Genomic DNA, 27,677 nt, shown 5'->3' with positions numbered 1-27,677 from the left:
TTAAATGATGGCAAAAAAAGACTTACATTATATTTTTAGGGCCACAAACAAAAGGAATTGTCTAATAAAAACACATACAACAAATTATAGTTTGAAAAACGTTTTGATAATAATTTTTGATGATTGGCGCTATGACAACGACAATATTTTTTGAGAATTTGACAATAGTATGACAATGGCCGTTGGAAACTATGGAAACTACAAAAAAATCTGATTGAACGCCATGTGGCAATAACTAATAGCAATTTCTTAACCTAAAATTAATTGCACCACCACCTAGCGCCCGAGGCTGGAACTATTTTATTTGAAATTTCCGTGGAAACGGTGGAACCGCTTTTGCTATTTCACTTTCCGGCCCCTGCCCAAACATAAAAACTATTTCAGTTTTGAAGCTGTCAAGCGGCAGGGCTTAAAAAATGTTTCGCTTCGGTCATGAAAGCAAAGAAAATATTCACCAGGAGATTAAGCAGTTGACACCCGCGAATACTAGGAAATCGAAGTCAAGCGTATGGAAGCAGTTTACAAACTTTCACCTCAGCTTTGTAATTGAAATGTATCAAAATTATCATGTAAACAAATAAAAACCAGACTCTCAAAAAGATATTCTGTCATTATAAACGTCAAAAAATTTCCAGTATAATTCGCTGTTGGGTGCCCACAAGAAAAAAAAATTTCACTTATAATATCACAAGAGCTGAAATTATTTTCGGAAATTTGAGGGCACGAATATTTTGAAAATTATCCCGAGTCGAAGACGAGGGATAATTTTCCTAAAATATTCGTGCCCGAAAGAAAATTTCCAGGAATAATTTAAGCTTGCGTGGTATTCGGTAAGAAAATTTCACACCTAAATTTGAAAAAAAAATATTAATCCAACATGACATTTTAAAATAATTTCAATTTGTTAAGTTGGCCAAGGTATTAATAATTGTGTTTTTAATATTAATAAAACCTATAATTACTAAATGTGTTTCTGTTATTATTTTGCTATATTAGTCGATATCATTAAAGATTTGGCATTGAAGATAATTCAACATGAAATAAATTCTAAAAAATCATATAGATATATCCATCATATTTCGTTAAATAGAAAAATACCAGCTTTAGTTAAATAAAGGCGGCAGAACTATATTTTTTAGAACATGGCAATTTCGAAGAAATTCATATGTAGGTATATCTAACATATTTCCTTAAATAAAAAATACCGTATGATCGAGAAAAACGGCGTCAACGATGGCTATGAAATGAAGGTCGCTGTCATTTTATATGTAAATTTATATGGCCAACTGGACGCCGTTTTTTTCGATCATACGGTATTACTAACCTTAGTTACATCAAATGCTAAAACTCAAATGAGTAATATTTCAATATATAGACATTGTAGTTCATTCACATTATGATTGTAGATCTTATGTTTACCTTTTCAACTGTCAAAAATTTCCACTAAAGTTTCGTGGCGCCTCGAAAAATTTCCGGAAATTTTTTCAGTTGCCATGGTAACTAGTCAACATTAAAGCATGTTATTGGTTGAAAAGTAGAGGTGTGAAATTTTCACTAAAATTTATCCGTTGCCATGGTGATTTGTCAAAAAACACGTTTTGATTGGTTAAAATTACAGGTGTGGAATTTTCAAAAAAAATTTCAAAATTTTCGTATTTTCAAATTTTTTTCGCGAAAAAAAACTCATAGGCGTGTTTCTGGGGTTGAACTATACTACCAGTTAAAATACTTGCACTTATTTCTGGAACACCCTGTATATAAAATATATACATCTGTACACGAATTAAGGTGCCACCCGATATAATTCCTATACTGTCGAATTCTACACCGTGAATCTAGAGTTCACATAATACTGCTGCTGTAATATTTTAATACATTTTATTAGCGACATTACCATGTTGCTTTATAATGGCGTTTATTATGGATTGCAACTGGAAAACTCCCCGGATATCTAATTAATTGCCCTAACAAGGTTCCCTGCCAACTATTTCTGACCATTTCACACCTGGAGATCTATTCATGACTGCAGTAAACTATTAAACTGTACGAGTGTCGCAAATAAAACAAATCGTATGGTAGTGCGGTCGGAACCACGGTTGCTTTCGTGAAAATACTGTAGCAAGTATGCAGGGTTGTGATCGTAGAAAACGAAGCTACAGTAACAATTTTTTGTGATTATATGTGTATAAATTTAAGATTAATGTGCGATATACTGTAAATGTTAAAATAAATTAACACTATCTTCAAAAAATCCTATATAGGGTTTTTCGCCACTGCAAGAAAATCTACAAAAAAAATAGTTATTTTATGTGTTATTTTTTTATTTTATACACTTCTGCGTTAATCCCAAACGGAAACTAATATCTGACAAACGAATTAAAACAGCGGAAGGAATTCGGGCAAAAAAAGTCGATGTTGTCACGTTTAATTATAGAAAAGCAAAGTTGCTCGATATTACCTATAAATTGAATATATTTTAGTTCATTTCAGCATACATAATTATATATATGCTAATATGTTGACGTAGTTCTTATTGTAGTAATGTATATTTAGCTAATTAACAGATTTCGTTCATTCTGTCTATTATAAAAGGTAAAGTATTTCCTTAAGATAAAGTCCGCTTAGGGTAAGCTGGCAACGCTGACAAAATTCATCATGGCATCCCGGATTCAACCAGTCTGATTGGTCGAGATTCTCTCACGTCTTGCCGCCATTACCCCCCAACTTTATGCCCCTCTCTAGGAATAGTAGAAACAGTCACTACTATTGAAAAATCCAGTGGCGGTGTTATTGTATTGTGTTTTATATCTTTAACTTGATTTGTGGTTATTGTAATTAGTACACGCGTTTTAACAAATATTACTATATTTGGCAAATGACTAAACAAAATGTAGGTACATTTAAAGTAAAATAATATTATAAACTTTACTGGAAAATATTATAAAAATTCCTGATATATTTTTATGAAACACCGCACGCTCGTGGATATTTTATGAATGAAATCGGTCATGATTTTAGAAAATTGCGATCCCCTCACCGTTGCCCCGTTGTTTCAGATCCGTTTGTGAGACTGTACTTGTCAGAAGTTAGGTTTAAAGATATACAAATTTGCGTAACGAACAAAAAATGCTTAACGTTTCGGAAAGTTTGTCTCTTTCCGTCGTCGCGTCGGAAGCAAAAAAAATACAAAGAATAAAGAAAAAAACTATTTAAAATATTTAAATTCAACTATTATTCGAGAACACTTTAGTTTTTTAAAACATATACGTCTACAAAAACCGTTGACGTTCTGTTAAAATCACATTATATCAAAAGTTAAACTTTAAAATTAAATTAATAATTACTACCTGATAACAATTACTTAATAAGGTAACACTAAAAAGCCCAAACTTTCTGTATGATGATTTTTAATTTTTACGTATGTTATGTTTATTGATGTTATGTTCTTTAAAATCAAAAAAGCGATTGCCATACATTACTAACATCTACAGATGCATGAGCAATACATTTATTTTTATTAGATTATATTAAAAAAGCTTGTATTTTTCTTGAAAAGGCTATCGCTTCTTTCATTATAATTTTGGCGTTATTAAAATTTATTCTGTGCCCTGTGTCCCTCGAATGCTGACGAATCTTAGATTTGTGAAAATCTCCCTTTCTTAAATAATCTTTATGTTCTTTAATTCGAACATTTAAGGGTCTAGAAGTTTCACCAATGTAAAATTTATCGCATTTACATGGTATTTGGTATATTACATTTTTTGTTTGTTGTTCTGTATTCATTGGTTTAGTATGGTGATAAAATGGATCTATGTTTATTTTGTGTTTTGAAAGATGTTCGCATGTTATATTGCTTTCCTTTTTGTCAATAAAATATAGTGGATAGTCGTTTTTTATTAATGTATTTTATGTGGTTTATATCTCTGTTTATATCATTATGCATTAATAAGTATATTTGTTAAATTAGACATTAGACGATAAGAGGGGATGGAATTTTTAGTGGGTGACTGTCTGGAATCTCTGTTGTGCTGTTGTTCCAGGGCAAGAGTTTAGAATCGATTGACACACACTGCTGATTCTTGCCGGTTCGAGGCCAGATGAGACGGTAAAGACGGTCCTACACGATGCGTCCAACGTTGGAACCAACATTTGACACAGTTGTCGACAATATTGCAATTGGCAAATGTGTCTCCTACGCGATGCTTAACTGGACGCACAGAGGGCGCTACATTTATGAAGTCAACTCAGTGTCGTACGTACTCTTGGCTTGAGCAGATATGGATAATATATTAAGTGCTGGGATTGCCGTTGATATGATAGTTTTAAGTTGCGCTAAACTCTTGCAACAGAAGCAAAAAAGACGTATTAGGAGATGGTGGATGCTATTAAAATATTTTGATTTAATAACTTCTTATTTTGATAAAATAAGTGTAGTTTACCACTAGAATTCATCAGTCTTTCTTGTAGTATGTATTATAAAAATCAGGATAAAAATCTATCAAAAGAACTTCAAAATTCTTGCTCAAAACTAGTGATCTATCAGTTATTTTTCAAGCTATCGGAATTAGATTGAACAATAAGTTGTTACGCCTTTATGGCTTATATTTACTACGTAGGAAATAGGTGGTATACGTAAATATAGTAATATAAAAATGACCCATCCCTGGCGGCGAGGCTTAAAAATGGCGACGGCTTTATTTATTATTTAGCCGCGTAATTGGATAAAGCTCAGGCGCTATTTACGGCATACCGGAAGATTATATAATGGTACCGAGATATATATTCGGTATAGGGTCTGCTTTCTGATTGTAATTTAGCGAGTGTTATATATTTTTCTTTCGCGAGTCCGGGAATCGGCTAAAAGGTTGAACATTAAAGGAACCGTTCTTCGACAACGGAATTTATATATGATAAACTGTTTACTTTGTATTTTATTACAGTCGGTGTTCACAGGTACAGAAGTATTTAAAACGAATTGGACGAAGAAAAATATATGATAGAATATGAACTCAACTACTTAGGTATATATTTTTACTCATTCGAATATATAGAATGTCATATTACTAAATAGTGTCAGAGACGGCTGGAGATTGACAATTATTGATGATTATTTTGGCGAGGTCAGGCCCTAGGCGTTATTAGTTGGCCAGTATTCTTCTTTATTTTTAATGGCACTTACTGCCAGTAGTGACCTAAGTGGCCTTAAGTGGCTGTAAGAACTTAATAGTAAGTTATTTTTATATTGCCTAAAAATTATTTTAGATGGTTTAGTTTAAAATTCGAGAAAACCTATTTGTTTGTCTGAAACCTTTCTATCTTTTTTTAATCTTTCTATAATTAGAGTTTATTTTTGACAAGTTCTATGTAAATTTTTAGTAAATGACATTTAGAGATTGACCTCACCAAAATTATCATCGATTGTGATTCCCCAGCTGTCTTTGACGCCGTTTTTTTTTCGATCCATTTAGCTCCAAAGTTTGTTCAAAACAAGTTACCTATACACACCAGGAATGGGTGATACATTAGTATTAGTAACTCAGTTATATTTTTCTAAAAAACTATCTGTCTCCAATATCTCAATATATTCAAAGTTGGTAGATAACATACTTAACGTTGACTTGTTAATTAATCTTATTTTTTTTTTACCTACCAACAGAGTACTGACATAAAGATTACATCAATTAAAAGTCCTAGTTGATCAAAAGAACTTAAGTTGATATTCGTTACAGGTCATTACAAATCATTACATATTTCATGTATTTAACGTATAATGCTTAACTTAAATGTATATACTTATTTTAAGATTTTGTATTGAATAGTATACTCTTTGTAAAAAAAAGTTAAACATTAAAGCCCTTTTTCTTGATAATTTCTTAGACTGAAACCTTCATTTTATATCATTATGAAGGACCATCAGCTTGATGACATTTTAAGTATAGGTTGTGTCGTTTTCAAGTTCAACATCTGAAGCTGTTGACATCGTTAGTTCTTTTTATCGTTAAAGTAATAACAGATAATTGAATTATAATTATTATTTTCCGTACAGAACTTCCACACACCACTCCCACAAATTACAAGAACCACGAATTGAAACGGAGACATTCTTTTGGGATTCGGACAAGTCGAATGTTTACGCAATATCTCATTAGCTGACATATCAAACAGTCATACAGAATGAAAAAGAAAACTGTTCGGTGACTATAATTCCCACAAATGTATGCAGTCGCAGTGAAACATTTGATGGTTGGAAATTTGTATCTAGATTACATCAGGAGAATTGTATTACCTATATCGCATATAACGGTACATTTATGTTCAGCCTATAAAGTTTGATAGAGTAATAGTTATTTAATGAAACATTAGTGTCGTATGTGGTACTTAGAATAATTTAAACCAGTTGTTGAGAATCTCTGATATAATCGATGATATAGGATTTTCCCATCCAGCTTACTTTTCCGTATTCTACAGTATTAAATACACTAACTGGCACGAAAAAGGGGCACCTTAAAATTTTTATGTAATTTAAGTTTAATACATTTTCTTCTAATAGATCGATTCTGATGATTTTTTTTGAAGCAATTTGTAGCTAAATTATTTGACTTTTTATTATCTTTTTCTAAATTAAAAATGAAATTTTTCATCTGTCAATTATACGAGGGAAAACAAAATGTTGATATTGTGATGAAAGTTTGAAACAACCTGTGGAATATGTTAACAAAGCAAGGAATAAAAAAATATCATCTACGTACGTCTTTTTTCGATAGTTTGTTTTTTGATTCATCTCGATAGCTTTATTTTTATTGGAGATATTTGCTTTTGAATAAGACAGTAACGATTTTAACGCAATTTTTAGTAGTGATTTTTGGTCCTAATCAACACACTTATAAAATAGTGCTTATTGTTTTTGTCATGTCACTGTGATTGAAATGGCATATTATTATTGTTTATTGACGTTTACTCTGGTAGAGATGGTTTGAAGTTCTGAATAATTGGCTATTGTTGCTTTAATTGATCATGGTATATAGAGTTCAACTTTTGGACTTAAAACCATATCTGCTAGAGTAACTGCCGTAACTAACAGACAATAATATATGATTTTTCAAAAACAATAACATTACATAAATCAAAACTACTATTTTCGTAGGTCTGTTGACTAGGACCAAAAGCAAAGACATGGTTTTAATGTTAGAAATACGAAAACATGTTGGGTTGTCTTCTTCAAAAGCGAATATTTTCAAAAAAAATAAAGCCGTTGAGATGAATCAAAAAACAAACTATCAAGAAAAGATACTCCTGGATGATAAATTAATTTTTTAATTCCTTGCTTTGATACCTAACGTACTCCACAGGGTGTTTCAAACTTTCACCAAAATATCAATATCTTGTTTTCTCTCGTATAATTGACAGATGGAACATTCATTTTTAATTTAGCAAAAAAACACTAGAAGGAGTAGAAAGTCCAATAGTTTAGCTTGCTTAAAAAATCAGTTAACTAGAACACAAAGTTAAAAAATTGTTGCAATTTTAATAAGTGCTCATCAAGATAAAGTTTCACAAAACTACTGTTTTTACATCAAAAATTTTACTAAAAATTAAAGTTGCAATTATATTATCTGTACTTAAGAGTCCATTTCACTAGTGCGAAAAAACAGCGAAATAAGCGTTCGGCATTTAATGTTTTATGTAAAACTGGCTAGGTATTTTTACACAAATGAAGAGGGAAATTAAAGATGCAGGATTATACTATATCCCTATTGTAGCACATTTTTAGACAACTTTATTTTTAAGATTTTGAATGGTCAAACATCAATAAAATATTCCTTATGTTTGGTCCAAATTTTCTCGAAAATGAAGACATAACTTAAAATTCCGTTACAATACGGAAATATATTAGAGTTTTGTGATTACAGTGATATACAGGGTGGTCCGAACTGTGTTCCGGAAACTTCGGCAGCATATTCTGCAGATAAAAATAAGTAAAAAAGTTCGTATAAATATACGTCCTAAAATGCTTGGTTTCTGAGATACAGGGTGTAGAAGTTTCATTTTTATTTCGATTTTTTTCAAATCATTTCTGAAGTAACATAAATATTTTGATGAAAATTGGTGTCTGGGAGTTTTTTGACATGAGAAATTTGATTTTGATATCCATATGACTTCTACTTGTAGAGGGCGCCACCTACATATTTTTTAACTGGTTTGAGGAGTAATAACTTTTTGTCCGTATCTGTATAAAACTACTGAGTAAAAAATATACATTTACGAAGTTTTTGACTTAAAAAAGGTCTCTTGGTGAAAATCGCTACGAGTAATGGCTCTCAAGATATTTGGAATAGAAACTATCAATACCTGTCATCATTGACATAAAATAAACATGTTGACTAAGCTTATTTTTTTACTCAGTAGTTTTATACAGGTAAGGACGAAAAGTTATTACACTTCAAACCAGTTAAAAAATATGTAGGTGGCGCCCTCTACAAGTAGGAGTCATATTGACAACAAAATCAAATATATTAGGCACCAATTTTCATCCAAATATTGACGTTACTTCAGAAATTATTTGGAAAAAATCGAACTTAAAATAAAACTTCTACACCATGTATCTCCGAAACCGAGCATTTTAGGACATACATTTACACGAACTTTTTTACTTATTTTTATCTGCAGAATATGCTGCCGAAGTTTTCGGAATACAACTCGGACCACCCTGTATATTTCCTTCGGCCAAACACTCGGTTTACCCGACCCCTGAGAGCGACACGAACAGTACCTACAGCGTAATAATGTTTTTCTAAAGTGTTTGATTTTCTTAAAGAAGTAGATTCCTTTCAAATGACTGAATAAACGGTATGTTCATATATTAGCCATCGGATCTTATCATAGCGATCTCCTCTCTACCAGTAATTAATCCGATAGATACTAGAAACAAAAAGGTTTCGCCAAGTGTGCGTACCGTTACACCGCATACATTTCGTTGCCATCTGCCATTAAACATCTAACTTTACTTGGCGCAAATGTATTCCTGGTTATGCTAAATCGAAGCCGGCTCATTACGCGCATATCAAGTTTCAGGATTGGTCGAGGAAAACGAACAACAACGCGCGATTACTTATTTTCCACGGTGGAAGAAAAGCCGCGGAGGAAAAAGAGGCGATGCAAGAACTTACTTGAAGTAATTGTTAATAAATTGGCGTTGATGAATATCGCATACGCTCTAACTGTCAGTAGTAACAAGCCCGTTTAATAGTTTGAAAAGTGAAGTTAATAAAGTGAGATTTAAGTGTTGCGGAATTATTGCAAAGGAAAGGCTGTAGACGCAACGGGAAATGTATAATAATAATAATGAATATAAATTGTGCAGCATTCATAACAAACATTTATTTTGAAATAAGACATTTCGTTATTAACGTTTTTTAACCATCTTTAACTGGCTTTAATAATATTCGTAAAAAAAACAAAAAAAAAACGAATTAAATGTGAACAAAATTAAATGAAAAATGTAAAACTGTTCATCTCTATACCCTGCTGGCAAACAAAACCTTGGGTCGGCGTTTACATGTATAGTAAAGTAAAGTAAAGTAAAGATTTCAGTTAACGTCTCCTTTGTGCTGCCAGGGCTAATTTGGACGGGACCTACTTTGTTTACGCGGAATCCGAACCGCGGTCCTCGGCCATATCATGGTCAATGACCTGCCGACTTGGCAAGTGTCTAAATCGACTCTTACTCACGAGATATCCGATCTCATCCGGCCTCGAACCGGCGTGAATGAGCAGTGTTTGTCAATAGATTTTACACTTTTGCCTTTTTTGGACAACAGCACGATACATAGTTTCGAACCGGTCACCCGTCGATCCACTAGTATCGCCTTACGTCTCTTAACTTCGGTGTTCTAATGGGGACCGGTGTTTCGACGTAGCTAGGCCATTGCCCGTTTACATGTATAGGAGTGAATCGCTATGGCAATCTAGTAAGTTGGGAAGAGCAAAAATACGAAGTATTTATTACATAATCACTTAATTTGAGGCTAGATTCCATGCGCTTGGAAAAAATAATTGCCTTCTGTCTTTATTCAGTACATCTTATTTTACTAAGCGTGTTGACCGTACTCTTCGTACACAGGAAAGTCGGCACCCAAGACCAGAAATGGCGACCCTTAGTATACAGGGTGGTCCGAACTGCACATTCTGCAGATAAAAATAAGCAAAAAAGTTGTCCTAAAATGCTTAGTTTCGGAGATACAGGATGTTTCATTTTCATTTCGATTTTTCCAAATAATTTCGGAAGTAACGTCAATATTTGGATGAAAATTGGTGCCTGAGAGTTTTTTGACTTGAGAAATTTGATTTTGATATCAGTATGTCTCCTATTTGCAGAGGGCGCCACCTCTCTAGTAAAAAAGTTCAGAACTCAGTAGTTTTAGGATTTACATTCGTTTATACTGTTTATACTGCTTGATAATGGTCAGTGATATTTCTGACCGAAACTTTGTGCAAGTTAAAATAAATAAAACAATGGAAGCCCGAAATTCCCTCTTAGTTTCAACAATAATATTTAATATGCTTCAGTAAAGCTTCTATGAAATATGATATATTCTTATTTCTTACCATGACCTTTATGTTCTACTGGACTGTAGTGTTTTAGTTACCTGAAACAAAAAGAGTAAAATTTAAATTATATTTATTACAATATTTAGAAATATACTTAGATAGAATATATATAAAATTGTTCCAAAATACAAGCAGCTAGAAAAAAATATAACAAATAGAATTCTTAGATAGGTACTACTCATAGATATAATAAGTACCATTAGTAATTGATATTTATGATATAAAGAAATACCATACCAACATTAGTATAAAAAATAACTAAATTAAAAGTAATCTGCTTGATTAATATATTTTATGTATGGTAACTTAAAAAAATTGGCGCCGGGAGGTACGTAGAGCCGCCCATATTAAAATATGTTAATAAAAAGTTGGTAGGCAGTTCTTTTAGTTTCAAAGTAAAAGAATTTTTCCAATTTTTTTTTATCTCAGAAACTACGACTTTAACTGATTTTGATTTTATTACAAATTTTGTTGCAAATATTATTCCTAATCTTAAATTGAAAACCGCCTTTCGCTAGCTACTGTAATTTTGGAGTTACGATTTTTTAAAATTTTTAACCCCCTCCCACACTCCCTTACCAACCCCCCACCCCCACCAAAAACTAATGGCCAGATTCTCGGTTGCCACAGTATTTTTGTGCCAAATTTGGTTAAAATCGCTTTAGCGGTTTTTCAGTTACCGTGTTACAGACAGACGGACAAACAGACAGACAGGCAGATAGACAGACACCATGAAAATATTTTGTATTTAGATCATTTATAACCCAAATAACTCATTTTGAGTGAAATTAAAAAAAAAAATTGCCGATCTTAATAGCCTACCATACCTGTTGGTATGGTCGACTAAAAAATATATGTTCTCTCGTTAAAACTCTTAAAAACTAGCATCAGAATAAGTTATACAGTGTGAGTCTTAAATAAGTGCAAATATTTTAAGGGGTAGTATATTTTTAGACCCAGAAACACGATTATGAGGTTTTTTTCGCAAAAAAAAGGAATTCTTTGAATTTTTTTTAGATTTTAGTTAGACAAAAAAACATAACTTGTTGATGAAATGGCAACATATGTAGTAGATTAGTGTGTCTTTTAGTGGGTCTCGAAATTTTAGCAAAAAATATTTTTTTTTTTGGAAAATTTCAAAGTAAAATAACTCGGGCATTTTGGGTTTATTTGAAAAACGGTAAGGAGAAAATATATTTCTTTTATCGAGATCTACCAGCTCTGAAAATATTTGCACTTATTTTAGACTCACCCTGTATAGTTGAGGTTGGAATCCCCCTTTGGCGTTATAACAGCAAAATAATACACTATGAAACAGTATTAAAAATAAAGTATTTCGGTAGAATTAGTGTTATATTTTACTATCTGAATAAAATGATTAGCAATTCAATTTCAGTTATTGGAAGAGAAATTTCAGTTATTTCAGTTATAGAAAGAGAAAAATCTTGCAAATCCTACGAATACCATCGAAAATCAACGATATCTCATTACACAGGACGGCATAACATATGCAGCTTTCGAGAATTTCCGTTTTTTACAGGATTTTTTTCCAACGAAAGTAATAAATAGGCTTCGAAGATAAAATTGACAAGCTGACACTCTAACGGTAAGCACATATGCAAAAGTTGTTGTTTGACTGGTAACATTAGTTTTCAGCTTGTTTATATGCGACAGGAATGGGTAATAAATTAAAATAGACACAGTTTTTTTGCTGAAAAACTGTATAGAGGAGACAATACCCTAAACAAAAGACATGACATTTATATGTTTTCTCGTAGATATAATAGAAACTTTTCAATATTATATCAACCTAAGGCTTTATTTAAAGAAAACATCTGAAGTAGTTAATAATCTTATTTGTTTGTTGATCAATATCACTTATTATTACCATCTTGATTTTTACCATAAGCATTTTAATACCGTTTTTCTATTATGATCAAGTTCTATTGCTTTTTTTTCTTAAGTATATATCAATCCTTTTGTAAGCTGTTAACACCTATGTATACCGGGTGCGTCTCAAAAGTGGCTCACCTCTATAACTTTTTAATTTCTTCAGATAAAAAAACGAGACTTGGTATGTTAGATATGACATAAATTAGGATTGATTGACATATTCAATTGTTTTTGGTCACTTTCTGTTTTACCGGAAATGACTACAACTTTTGATTTTTAAATGATACCCTCGGTATTTTTTACTTTATTTGATAGAAAATGACATTCTGAATAGAATGACATATCGTATTTGACATTTCGTGACATATCGTACTTTTGACATTCTCGCTTAATAAAAAATTGTATTTTAAAATCTAATGTTATTAGTTATCGTCTAATGTTATTAGTGTCTTGTCCTGGCCAGTTAGAAAATGCTTAAATCGTATTTTTAATCATATCTCAATTTTTTTCAAATGGAACGAGGGTGGCTCATTAGCATATTTGGAAAAAGCATTTTTTACGAATAATTTGATACCACACACTTGGTATTTCGAGTCAAATTTTCGTTACGAACCGCAAGTTATAAGTTCAAATACACCATATGCGAAAATGTCAAAAGTTGACATATGATATGTCATTCTATTCAGAGTGTTATTTTCTTTCGAATAAAATAAAAAAAATACCGAGGGTGCCATTTAAAAATCAAAAGTTGTAGTCATTTCCGCTGAAACAGGAACTGACCGAAAACAATTGAATACGACAATCAATCCCAATTTATGTCATATACATACCAAATCTGTTTTTTTTTTAACTGAAAAAATAAAAAAGTTATAGGGGTGAGCCACTTTTGAGACGCACCCGGTATATACATTCTAGAGATGATAAAAAATGTATGCACTTACAATTCCCAAAGCAAACAACAAAGGTGTATAAAGTCAGTGAACTTGAATACACCATATCATATTTAGTGCGATTAAAATATTTTCTGTCGGATTTGACAAATAACTAAATATCTATTGTATGCTAATTAGAAAGAATATTAAAAACAAACTTTTAAGAATACATTCAGCTAGCAAGCTTATTTCAGCTTATTTCTATAGGCTCGATTGCAAAATATGTAGAAAATAATAAAATGAATATCAATTGTTGTTATTTATATTTCGTTTCGTTGTCATTATTTATAAAAAAACAGGTTTGAATGAAAGTTGCGAAGCAATGATTGACGCATAGTATTATGCTTTAATATAAACTGAAATATCTTACAATTTACATAATGGAATTCTATGCAATAGCCTATACCATAGCCTTGCAACTTCAAAGAAAATAATGGTCCAAATTTATTTTTAATGTTCAAAACCACCCACGAATTTTGTGATATGGCGATCAAGTATCATAATTTCGAAATACCGAAACAATAGGTTTAAGAACACAATTCTAGTATACAAGTTTTTGTTAAAAAATCGTGTTCTAATATTACCTTCACATTTTTAATAATCTTGATAATATCTATTTCCAAATTCTCTGCCAAAAAGAATTACCAAGTGAAAAAATATTGCATACCTATATACACTGACCGGCAAGACAAACGGACACCTAAAATTTTCATGTACTTTATATACAGGGTGGTCCGAATTGTATTCCGGAAACTTCGGCAGTATATTCTGCAGATAAAAATAAGTAGAAAAGTTCGTATAAATGTATGTCCTAAAATGCTTAGTTTCGGAGATACAGGGTGTAGAAGTTTCATTTTTATTTCGATTTTTTCCAAATAATCTCTAAAGAAACGTCAATATTTGGATGAAAATTGGTGGATGGGTGTTTTTTGACACGAGAAATTTGATTTTGATGTCAATATGACTCCCATTTGTAGGTGGCGCCACCTACATGTGTTTTAACTGTTTTGAAGAGTAATAACTTTTCGTCGGTATCTGTATAAACCTGTATAACAACTGGTAAAAATCGCTACGAGTAATGGTTCTCGAGATATTTGGAATCGAAATTATCAATACCTGTCATCATTGACATAAATTAAACATGTTGACTAAATAGTAATTAGACTGAAATCATAAATTTGAAATCTTTTTGTGTCAAAAGTTCAAAAGAAATTGTTTAATCATCATTTTTTCGCAGAAAAACTTATGATTAATTTAAAAAAATAAAAAATTATTATTTCAGTCAAATAATTATACTCAACGTGTGCTTATTTTTTGTCAATAATGACATGTATTGACTATTTCCATTCTAAATATAAGACCGGTTGCTCGTAGCGATTTTTAGCAAGAGACATTTTTTACATAAAAAGTCATGAAAATGTATATTTTTTGGTCAGTGGTTTTATACAGGTACGCTCGAAAAGTTATTACTCTTCAAAACAGTTAAAACACATGTATGTGGCGCCCCCTACAAATAGGAGTAATTTTGACATCAAAATCAAATTTCTCGTGTCACAATACTCCCAGATACCATTTTTCATCCAAATATTGACGTTGCTTCAGAAATTATTTGGACAAAATCGAAATAAAAATGAAATTTCTACACCCTGTATCTCCGAAACTAAGCATTTTAGGACATACATTTATAAGAACTTTTTTACTTATTTTTATCTGCAGAATATGCTGCCGAAGTTTCCGGAATACAATTCGGACCACCCTGTATATTTTGTTTACAGTGTGTCCCAGAAATAAGTGCAAGTATTTTAAGGGGTGGTGGATATCGATAAAAGAAACATATTTTCTCTTTACCGTTTTTCAAATAAGTCCAAAATAACAGAGTTATTTTACTTTGAAAATTTCCAAAAAACTGAATATTTGCTAAAATTTTGAGAACCACTGGATTTTTTTCTGGATTTTCTTTCTTGTATATATTATCAAGAAATTATGTTTTTTAACTAAAAACTAAAAAAAATTTCCAAAAATGCTTTAAAAAAATTTTGAAAAGTTAAAAGTTTCAAAATTTTTTTTTCGCGAAAAAAAACCTCATAGGTGTGTTTCTGGGGTTGAACTATACTACCAGTTAAAATACTGGCACTTATTTCTGGGACACCCTGTATAGGTACATACGTATAAAATACACATAGTCCTCATTTCTGTCTATTTGTCAAAGTTAAAAAAATGTGGTTATTTAGCGAAAGTTTGAAATTTGAAACACCATGTGGAATTATTTAACAAGACAAGTCATAAGCACTTAAGTGCCTTTTTTCTCAATAGTTTCTTTTTTGGTGCATTACATTAGCTTTATTTTTATTGGAGATATTCGCTTTTGTTTAATAAGACATTAACGAATTACAGCAATTTTAGCATAGCATGCCTTCATTTTGGTTCCCATCATATGAAATAGAGTTTATATTTTTTTTAGTGTACTTTTTCATGAGTGCTTGAAAAAGTCGCCAACAATAGCCGATACAACTTCTGGAGTTAAAACCATCTCTGCTAGAGTAACTGCCAACTGTCAACAAACAATAATAATGTTATTTTTCAATAACAGTAAAAATGAAAAATAATAAATTCAGAGGTATGTTGATGAGGACCACAACAAGCATCCTTTAAATGCTAAATAGTTATTAATTATTGTTACAGTCTTCTTCAAAAGTGATTATATTCAACAAAAAACTATTGAGTTAAATCAAAAAAGAAATTATCGAGAAAAAAATAAGCCTTAATGATAAAGTATTTCCTTAATTCCTTATTGTGTTCAACCATTCCAAATTTTCGCGCTGGTCAGTGTAGTTATTGTTATTTACATCAATAAGAATATATAACATGTGTAAATTGAATATTTCTTTCTTTCTTTCTAAACTGAACTTTCTCTACACTATAATTCAAAAGTAATTTCTCTAGACAAACTGTAAAGCATTGAGCAATAACTCACCTGATACACATGTTCCTTTAACGTAAATTACGAAAAAAGTCTCGGCAAATTTACTTACTTTGCCACCCTGCAAAGCTTTTAAGCGCGCTTCCGCTGCAAAAACTTGTAAAACGGCAATAAATCTCAACTTTTACTGTTTTAGGTAATTTTAACGCTATACCATATAAAATGGCATTTGTATTAATAGAAATTACTGCCCCATTTTCAACGCAAAATTTACTTAACGCAGTAAGCGATTTCCTTAGTACAAATTTTATTTGAAACAGCTGAAATATTATTGGAATAAGGTTATTTCTAGATTACTGATAGAAATGGATTTTAAAATTGAGTAGAGCTGGAATAAAATGTTTCAACTAAAAATTCGAAAAAGCTAATCTAAAAGCAAATCTACATCTTATAAACGTGAAAATCGCAAGAATCTTACATGCTTGGTTAAAGCTTGGATAAAAGCATATACAGGGTGTCCCAGAAATAAGTGCAAATATTTTAAGGGGTGGTAGATCTCGATAAAAGAAACATATTTTCTTTTTATCGTTTTTCAAATAAGTCTAAAATAACGGAGTTAATTTACTTTGAAAATTAAAAAAAGATTTTTTGCTAAAATTTTGAGAACCACTGGATCTTTTCTGGATTTTCTTTCTTGTAAATATAATCTAATACCTATGTTGCCATATTATCAAGAATTTATGTTTTCTAAAAACTAAAAAAATTTCCAAAAAATTTTTCAAAAAATTTCGAATTTTCAAAATTTTTTTCAAAAAAAACCTCATAGGCCTGTGTTTCTGGGGTTGAACTATACTACCAGTTAAAATATTTGCACTTATTTCTGGGACACCCTGTATTAAAAAAGGGTCTTAATATTCAAAACAATGAGAATAAACTCAACCAACCAATCAGTGTAGTACCAAGAGCTTGGAAAACTTTTGAAAGAAACGATTGGAGCATCTTCTTGCGCAACATTTTTTCACAGTATCCAACTTATGTATAAATTGTGTAGCTTTGGTTATTTATTTTTAGTACTTGCATAACAGAAAAAGTTAAATAACTATCTTGTAATTGTATAAATCAGAAAATAAAGACAAGTTCGACAAAGCACTTGTTTTAAATGAAACATCACCCACCCACCTTCAAACAGTCTAGTTAGTAGTTCAAAACTCTTGCAATGTATTATTGGTTTACATTGTAAATGGAAAATATTATGTATTCTATAAAAATCTGTTTAATTCTATTCAGCACCAAATAAAGTACTATAAGTATAAAAGTTTATGGACACTGCCATTTGGTACATAACACTAAAATATTACCGACAAGGTCGAACAAATAGTATGGAATAAATGTTTCAATTTGAAACACGAAAAGTTGGCTGACTTCAAAGACAAGCTCACAATCTGAAATTCAAATCTATATTCAGTTTGTATTTGTTTACACCCACGATCCTGAATACATACACAAACGTACGGATCGATAATATAAAACGTTTCTTGTAACTATCTACACTCTAGTATTACTATATTGCCATTCGTGACTTTATTTAACATCATTAGTATTTGAAAGTAAGGTTGTTATAATTATAAATAGAATATATTATTTAATTTTCATTACTCAAGTCCGTAAAGACAAAACTGTGGAATAAAGGAAATAAAACTGAAAAATTAGGAAAAACTGCTGCTCATGCTAACCAGATCAGATATACAATACCTGCATTAAACTATTTTTTTATAAGTTTGATTTATAGATACGTGGAGTTCGAAGGAATATTGTAATATTATAAACAAAAATCTGGAACAACAGATGCCAAACAGACTTTCAGAGAGACTAAACAGAGAACTCTTCCTTTAAAAAGGCATTAGAACGGACAGCATTTTCGAAGCCATTTTAGATTTTAGTGAGGTTTCGGATTTTAATATTTCAGATATTTAGACATTATTATTAGAGGCAAGTTTTTTACTAGCTGGCGATTAATTTGCGGAGCTGGAGTCTAATTTTGTAAATTCTTGAGGTTGGAAAATAACTTCGACTTCATACACATGAGGGCAACGGTCCAGCTACGTCGAAACACCGGTTCCCATTAGAACACCGAAGTTAAGCGACGTAAGGCGATACTAGTGGATGGATGGGTGACCGGTTCGAAACTCTGTATCGTGCTGTTGTCCAAAAAAAGGTAAAAGTGTAAAATCTATTGACATACACTGCTCATTCACGCCGGTTCGAGGCCGGATGAGATTGGATATCTCGTGAGTAAGAGTCGATTTAGATACTTGCCAAGTCGGTAGACCATTGACCATGATATGACTGAGGACCGCGGTTCGGATTCCGCGTAAACAAAGTAGGCCCCGTCCAGATTAGCCCTGGCAGCAAAAAGGAGACGTTAACTGAAATCTTTACTTTACTTTTTCGTACACATGAATATGATCAATTTCCCTGCAATTTCCCAAAAAAAGTCCCATTGTTAAGTGTATGTTTTGAATTACTTCCCATCGTGCTTGTTTGAAAAAACATCTCTAAAGCCAATTGCTCAACCCACAAAAAAAATTTGGCATGTCACGCTTATCAAATATTTCAAATAGAAAGTATAATCATCAGTAGATGATCGGCAGAACTTTAAAACTCTGAATCAGTGTTTTACTTTGCTGTTGTAACACTAAATGATTCAACTTACAATTATTGTAAATATATCGAATACTGGACTACAGAGAAAATTTCAAAATTTAACTTCAACACACCTGTATGGAACTGTTGACGTTTTAATATAATCATCATCACTCTCAGCTTATTCAACCATTTCCAACTATGGGGTAGCCTTATTCACATGTTTAGATACTTTGTTAGTAGTTGGGCCTATTGTTGTCTATAGTTATTTTCCTAATATCATGGTCCCATCTCAGTTTTTTTTTCATAACAAGAGGCCGTCCTCTGCCGGAAACACTGCGACCTGTGAGGCCTATTGTGTTTGTCCCCTTCCTATATTTATCCTCACCCATTCTCCTATCCCTGTGCCAGGCACTAACTTATGCAGGTCCTTGATAGGATGGGAGCGTTGTTCCTCCTGTTCTAGACTAGCTTTCCCAAATAAAAAGTGTCACTTGCGATCCAGAGCCTTGCAGTGACATATTATGTGCTCCGCTGTTTCAGGATCTTTATCGCAGAGTCTGCAGCAAAGACTTCCTTGATATAGGTTGAGCTTGTTCAGGTAACACTTTACAGCCATGTGTCCTGTTAAGAGGCCTGTTGTAAACCGCACTTTATTCCTGCTAAGCATTAGCAGTTCTTTTGCGGCTTTCGAGCTAGGTATAAAAGCCTTGCTGTGCCTGTGCCCCTGTCTGTTTCTCCAATGGACATTGTGCTTTTCCCTGATCCAGATTTTTAGTACACTACGGGTCATACATTAGGGTATTCCCAGTACTGGCTCTGGACCAAGATAGGTCGAGAGTTACTCCCAAATATTTTGACAAGGGCGTTGTACATACATTAGATATTGACTACCGAATTTAACTCTCGGCTCATAGGTTGTGTCGTTAGCAATCCAGTTGTAGTTCCAGTGGACATTCTGGTTTTCCCTGAAGTTTCTTAATTATTGCTCGTGGTTACCATGCTGTAATTTTCCATCTGTTTGTGATTTGATTCTGTGGTTGACATCTATTACCTGGGTCTTTTGTCGTATCCACTATATTCTTTTACGGGTTTTCTTGGTTATTTCCAGCATATTTCGTCCCGAACACTTTCCAGCATATTTCGTCGTCGACACATTAGTTGAAAGTTTTCTTGTTTAGATAAAGTGGCATTCTAGATTTGAATATGATTGAGTCTCTTCCCATATGTATTCCATGCTTATTTATTCCAGCCAAGTTAACTCTTCGATTGATTTCTGATAGTAGACATCCCAAGCTGTGTATTAGTTGTCCCAAATATATTTATTCTTCTACTATTTCCAGTTTTGTGTTATATATTAGAATGCCTAATATAGTATCATTATTAATTTTAAAGAATTTATTTCTTTAATCAAAATTAAAACAAATGGAGATTTTTTGCATCTTTTTTATAGGAATCTGTTTCGTTAAAAAAATAGGTTATTCACAACTAGGACGCGCGTTCCGTGTAGGATAAAACCTAGCTAATGACTTTCAGAACGCTTTATGTTGAGTCATATTTTTTTTCTCGATCAATATCGAGTTATTACTGCGAATAAAGCAAAGTTCGAATGGACGTGACTCCGGTCGAGCTGTCGAATCTAATTTGCATCTGGGCCCGTTCGTCCAGAAGACATAATTTCAGACGGTCCTTCGAGCCGATGCACACACGTCGGCGGCGACCGGCTAAAATATTTATATTTGTTTAAGGACGCGGCCGTTTTTTATTCTGCCAATTTGCTGACTTTAATGCGCCAGATAAGGCGTGATTAATACTATCAATGCGTTGCGGCCCGAACACCGTTCGCACAGCGACATGCACCGGACGTGGGAGTGAACAAATCAAAACGGCCCGCAGATTTGAATTTCAGATTGCGATCGAGCTTCTCGGCGCAAACTAACATTTCGTATTTCTCTCCGCTCTCGGACCTTTTTTTCCTATATTATTTATACGTCCTTGTCGATAACATTTTAGGGCTTCGTGTAACGAGCGGTTATAGTTTACTTAATTTCTTACGAGCAAATTCTCGGACTCGTGCTTTAATTCCTCCTTCACGTGCGTATCTCTTGGACACTTATTTATATAGCTGGGTATATAGACTATATAAGCTTTTATTTTTAAAAATGCAATAAGATTTGTGAATTTGCTAATATCTACGTTTCTATTCAGGTAAATCATGGTGCGGATATCTAATATTTCGAAAGAATATATAAGGATCGAATATTTACTCCTCAGAGTTGATTGCTTTAGTCAAAGTTTACAGAATAAAATATAAGTTCGGTCACTTAGCATCGGCACTTTGAAAATCGCGTATCAGAAGCCAGAAGCCGCCTCGTCCGATACGCCGGATTTCGATGAAAACAGGAGTGGAAGCCGGGGTAAATAGAAACCGCATTTTTACCGATCGCAAGGTGCGTCAAGGTGCAGGGGAACGTGGGGTATTTCAAAATTAGTTTATTGGTGTATTACATATAAATATTTAGACATGGCAAGATAAAAAAGATAGCAAAAATAAAATAAATTTTAAAAACAAACACAAAAAATAAAGCTACACAATATCAACAGTAAATAACGTAAAAGTATATTACGTAACGAGTGTTTTGGAAAAAATAATATTACGCACGAGTGCAGTATTTCATGAATGCGTAATATGGTTTTCCAACACGAATTACGTACACTATAAAATTCAAAGCTGAAACTATTAAATGTCAACAACTTTTGATGTTTAAATGGTATCCTCAGTATTTTTTTACGTTATTCGATAGAAAATGATACTCTGAATAGAAAGACATATCATATATCAGCTTTTAACAGTTTCACATATGATTTATTTGAAAGTGTAACACGCGATTTATAACGACAATTTGACTCGAAATATCAAGTGTGTGGCATGAAATTATTCGTAAAAAAATACTTTTTCCAAATATACTAATGAGCCACCCTCTTTCCATTTGAAAAAAATTAAGATATGGTTAAAAATACCATTTGGGCATCTTTTAACCGGCCAAGACAAGACATGGAAAACATTAGACGATCAAATCTATTTTTCCCAGGCTCCTTGATTAAAGTTTTGTTTTTAAAAGAGCTATGACACTCAATATTGAAATTTTAAAAGATTTTTTTTAAGCTAGAATGCCAAAAGTTGACATATGATATGTCATTCTATTCAGAGTGCCATTTTTTATCGAATAAAGTAGAAAAATGCCGAGGTTGCCGTTTAAAAATCAAAAGTTGTAGTCATTTTCGGTGAAACCGGAAGTGACCGGAAAAAATTGAAAACGTTAATCAATCCTAATTTAGGTCATATACTAACACACCAAATCTCGTTTTTTTTTATCTAAAAAAATTAAAAAGTTATAGGGATAAGCCACTTTTAAGACACACCCAGTATATGATTTTTCGTGTAAAAAAATAAAGTGTTCTTGAATAATTATAATTAAATATTTTAAATATTTTTTTTCCAGTGGCAAAAAACTCAATATTATTTTTAAGAAATAATAAAAATAATTATGCTTTTTTTATAATAAACTAATAAATGATTAACTAAGGCTAATGTGATCAGTAACATTTTGCAATGAAAATTAAATAATCACTTGAAAAATAATTCCATATGCATGCGAGACCACTCTGTAATAACGCCAAAATCAGAGTAATACGCCGAACGTGATCCGCCGTGTATGCTGGGTCCAAAGTCCACACAGTGAAACACGTGCGTGAAGCGGCTTTTGATTCCTGCCGCCGGCACAAGTGACGGAACTTATATTTTATTCTGTAAACTTTGCTTTAGTGGATAACTAAAAGTAGTGGATAACTTCAGGAAATAGGCTAGCAATACCTTTTCTGTGAAATTCTCAACATGTTTTTTTTACCCAGGTTTCAAAGTTATTGTAGATGATCTGGTATAAGTTTTTCGACTTCTTGGATATAGTTTTTCGACTAACGTGGATAGCGCAGTTTCAGAAGCTTCTTGAATATCCAAAGACTCGTCATTATCACTCATTTCTTCACAAAACTTTGTAGGAAATACGCCGACGTTTGAACCTGACAGAACTTTGTCATTAAACAATGCATAAACAATGCCTTAAAAATCGATTACTAGAACATTTTAAAAAATGTTTAAAAATAAATAATAATAATAGCATGTCTAGGGTAGATTTTAGACTGCCACCGCGACTTTATAGATCTCTGGTGTCACCCTTTCTTGAATTACAACACATCATACAGTCTCGGGGTTTTGATAAAAAGAGACGGTTTTATAGGGATTAGTTCTCCATCTCCGATATCAGTCGTACCCAAATACGTTAAATTCCTATCCCGATATTGAAGGATGGCTATAGAATTTCAATGCATTTCCTACATAAGTCTATCCTTGGTTTGTAGGAGGTTTGACTAAACAAGGATGAACCTATGTCTTGAAACCATTCGACTCGATTTTCTGTCCTCCTTCAATACTGGGACGTAAATCCTCTCATTGCTCTTATGGGGAGGCCGTCGTATATTTTATTTAAACGTATTTGGTCGTACCAAAGTTTATGGCACGAATGGTTGTTGTCTCTGCGCACTCAGTGGTAAGTTGTTCTGGTGTTTTCCTACTTTCCCACAGAATCTGCATTCGCCGTTGGTTCTCAGCTTCAATCTACTCAGTATATTTCTTCGGGTGTCTTAGACCGTTGGACAATTTCCATTCCAGGTTACAGTTTGAGTCTTGCAGGTTTTTAAATACTGCTATAAGTTGGTTTCCACTTCAGAACGGTTCTGGTCCAGTTAGTGTGAGCATTCCTCTTTTCCAGCTAGATCTTTTCATTACCTTCTATCCCTTGGTAAGCTGGCAGACTAGGAGTACCTTATTTTCTTTGCCGAATTCAGCTTCTCTAGGTGTTCACTGACCAACTTCGAATTGATGGTTACTGAGTTGAAAGCTCTTAAGTCTGCTTGACTATCGGAGAAGATGACTATTTCTTATTTATGATAGTTCCTATCTAATATAAGTTGTATGCATATTTGGACATCGTAGATTTCTTAATGGAGACATTTTCTTAATGACTAATTAGTTCAGAGTATATAGTTTTCGGCTAAAACTCCTATCCCTGCTCCTTCTTAGTTATGGAAGCATCAGTATAGCACGTTATAGTACAATCTTTTAACTTCTGAGCAAACATTTCTCTCTTCTTTTGTTGTCCAATACTACAAGCCTATAAATATTTGCGGTTTTATATTTTATATGACATTTTCCATAGTAAATTTTTATCAAAGCGGTCCAATGATTTTTTTGCATTTTACCGTTGAAAGAGCCGTATGAGATAATACTGCCGTATGAGATAATACGTTATAATAATCCGTGAAACCATTAAGAACTTTGAAATACTTTAAATACAAAAAAAAACAAAGAAAAATTGTTTTGTTTTAGTAAGTTTGGGGTAAAATTTTGAACACTCTGTATGATTTAAGATTATGATATTTATAGCAAAGTAAGTATAGACCATCTAAAGTAAATACCTAATATAGTTTTCATTTCAGAACAATTCTTGTATTTGTAATAATTATTTTAAGGAAGTAATATCTCTGAAATAATCCAAATATATTGCCTTATATTTTAGGATTGTGTAAAGTGATCTGCGAAAGGAAGTCAATAATGCAGTAACATTCAGGGCGCACAATGCTCAATGGAACGAAATATGCTGGAAACAACTAAGAGAGGCCGTAAAACATTAGAGTGGATATGACAAAAAAGATCCAGGTAATAAATGTAACCCACAGAGTCAACTCCCTGAAATGGCAATGGGCAGGACACCTGGCAGGAAGAACGAACAACAGATGGACCACAAAAATTACAGCATGGTACTCACGAGGAATTAAGAAACCTAGGAGAAGACCTACCTGAGACGGGACCACGATATTAGGAAATTAGCAGGGATATCTTTTTGCCCGCATAGCCAATAATAGACAACAACTGGCCCAACAACAAAGAAAGTATGTGAGTGAGGCTACACCATAACTGGAAATGGTCGAATAAGCTGAAAATGAAGATGATGATGATGGCATCCCTGTACATACTTTAGGTTTGCACTTAAACAAAATTCCCAAGCTTTTTCTTCTAGGAGCTATAGATGCTCGACGCACTATTGTACAGAGACAAAGATATTATGAATTTTATATCTGTAACTTTTTGAAATCATGACAAAACGTTTAAAGAAAATTGAATAAAAAAAGAAACAACATTAAAGCTGTATGAAAAGTTTCAAGGCATCCAAGTTTTAATATAATCTAACAAAATATATTTAAACTTAATGTTAGCGGTCATGTTATTTTCCACTCTCTTCGCCAACTTTACCAAAGTAAGTTCATACGATACCACCAGATGCATATGCATACAATGGCAATATAAGTTTCCTCATTTTTCTCGAGGTATCGGTCGGAGTTAGCTTCTTCTCCGCCTAGCGTTTACGCGTGAAACTTTAAAACTTCCATAGTTACGTAATCAGTGTCGGGCGTGAAACTTATTTAGTCCTCGCAACGGCGACAGATTGTTAAACAGAATTTCGCATCTCGGCCGCCCGATGCCGACTACATTCAAGTTCGTTATGTTTAAAGTTAATCCTAAAGTTAGGTAGTTTGCCATTGAGTGTGTTCCCGGGTAACGGCTCTAGTTAGATATTGTCTCTCGGCCAATCCAATGGGGGTGCTAGAGTAGAAAATGGAATACGTGCGAATGAATAATACCTCCTACCTGAACATAAATAGCAATCCGAGATCTAATATAAAAAATTACTCAATCTCATCAAGTTAGCCAGTCAAAGAAGATAATATGTCTAGACCTTCCAATTAGTGATGGGCATTAGTATTCTTTTTATTGAATCGAATCACACGATGCAATTGCCCAAAATGAATTGACTCTTACGATGACTTACGATTCGTCCATTTGAACAAACACATTTTGCCTATGACAGTTAAGGTTGCCAACCGTCCTCTATTCCAGAGGACAGTATTCTTACTGTCCTCTTTTCTCTCGCGTATTGGTATGTAAAAGTCCTCTTTTTTACATACCAAATTCAAAATCTAAAAAATATTCGTCTCTAGCCATATTGCTTTTGTGAAACTTGGAAAATAAGTTCGTTATAATAATGGTTTTATTATTCACTATTCTAATCAAAAATATGCATTCCTTCGGAAACTCCCTATTTATTATGCTAAAACACTCTATTTGAAAGTCGATTAGAGAAAATAGTATGATTCATTGGCAAGCGATGTAAATATTTGCGATCAATTTTGTGATGTGAGAGGACAGGCTTAGCTTGCCGGCGGGTCAGTAGTAGACAGGCCGGCCGGCTGTACTGTACTGTAGTGTAGTGTTGTGTTGTGTTTTGTCACAGAACTGACATTTGGAGGTTGCGAATCTTTTGACTAAGGTTGTGAGTCTTTTTGACTACTACGATGCGAGTCTTTATGATTATTAAGGATGCGAGTCTTTTCACTAAGGTTGCGAGTCTTTTTGACTATTAGGATGGATGCCCGTCTACTACTGACTATTAAGGATGCGAGTCTTTTGACTATTAAGGATGCGGGTTTTTATGACTATTAAGGATGCGAGTCTTTTGATTATTAGGATGCGAGTCTTTAAGACTATTAAGGATGCGGGTCTTTATGACTATTAAGGATGCGAGTCTTTTGACTATTAAGGTTGCGAGTCTTTTTGACTATTAGGGATGCGAATCTGTTTAGCGGCAGATTTGCGTCCGGGGGAAGGCCCTATACATATTTCCGGTGACACCAGCTAGTTGTTGAAAATTAACCAATAGATCCGAACAATATTTGAATTAGATGGAAGATATGGAATGCGGGATATCTTGAATAGAATGTCAGTGGCTAGGGGGCGGAGTACCCCCGGGTGAGTTTTACTATTTAACTATCAATTTTATCCAGATCAGTAAATGTTTGTTTTGTTATTTTCATGTACAATGAGAATCTGCTTGTCAATGACCAACTAAATGGATATTTGAGGTAAATTTGCATTGTGAGACCCGGTTAAGTAAGCCCAGAAATAAGCGATTTTACACTTTAAAAAATTGTTAATCTGTGTCTTTTGCTACTCCCACTCGACAGTTTATTATTTTTGTTCAAATTATTTAAATATAGATAATATAATTTAGAAATATACTAAATTAGAATTAAACTTCTATATGATTGAGAGTACTATGTACTATTAAGAGAATGCCGTAACTAATATTATTTAAGAGTAATTACTGATGATCTAAATTCAATAAACCAATCCTATCCAAATTAGTACAAACCGTAATGGTAATATTGACAATAACACAAATTGTATTGGTTAGTTAATAGCAAATCAACTTAATACTCCCATCTAAAACGATATTGTGTTAGCAGATTTAAGTATAATACGTAATTATAATAAATCAAATATTCGTGTGAAATATGATTGGTAAGTAAGCAATAAATCTCTAAAATTGGAATAATTTCATAGCTATAAATAAGCATTCTTTTCAAAATCGCCAGCTATTAAATTCTGTTATTGTAAAACCAACAATTTTATGATTTAAAAAAATATTCAGTTGAGATAACCTTAAAGCCTTTCTTTCAAAGTTTATATACATATTTTGTTTATTTTTACAGGGTTGGTAAGTATA

General features: G+C 32.8%; 1 protein-coding gene across 6 annotated transcripts in view; it reads right to left on the bottom strand.

Moving 5' to 3' along the window:
- The window catches only part of LOC115876062 (ephrin type-A receptor 4-A), a 701,832-nt gene that overhangs the window by 389,687 nt on the left and 284,468 nt on the right, over positions 1 to 27,677 (bottom strand). The gene's annotated exons all lie outside the window — the stretch shown is intronic.

The sequence above is a fragment of the Sitophilus oryzae genome, unplaced genomic scaffold (assembly GCF_002938485.1).
Source record: "Sitophilus oryzae breed Bouriz unplaced genomic scaffold, Soryzae_2.0 scaffold_1396_pilon_pilon, whole genome shotgun sequence".
NCBI classification, from domain to species: domain Eukaryota; kingdom Metazoa; phylum Arthropoda; class Insecta; order Coleoptera; family Curculionidae; genus Sitophilus; species Sitophilus oryzae.
Note: the sequence above shows the minus strand (reverse complement) of the source record. Positions and strands in the feature narration are given on the sequence as shown.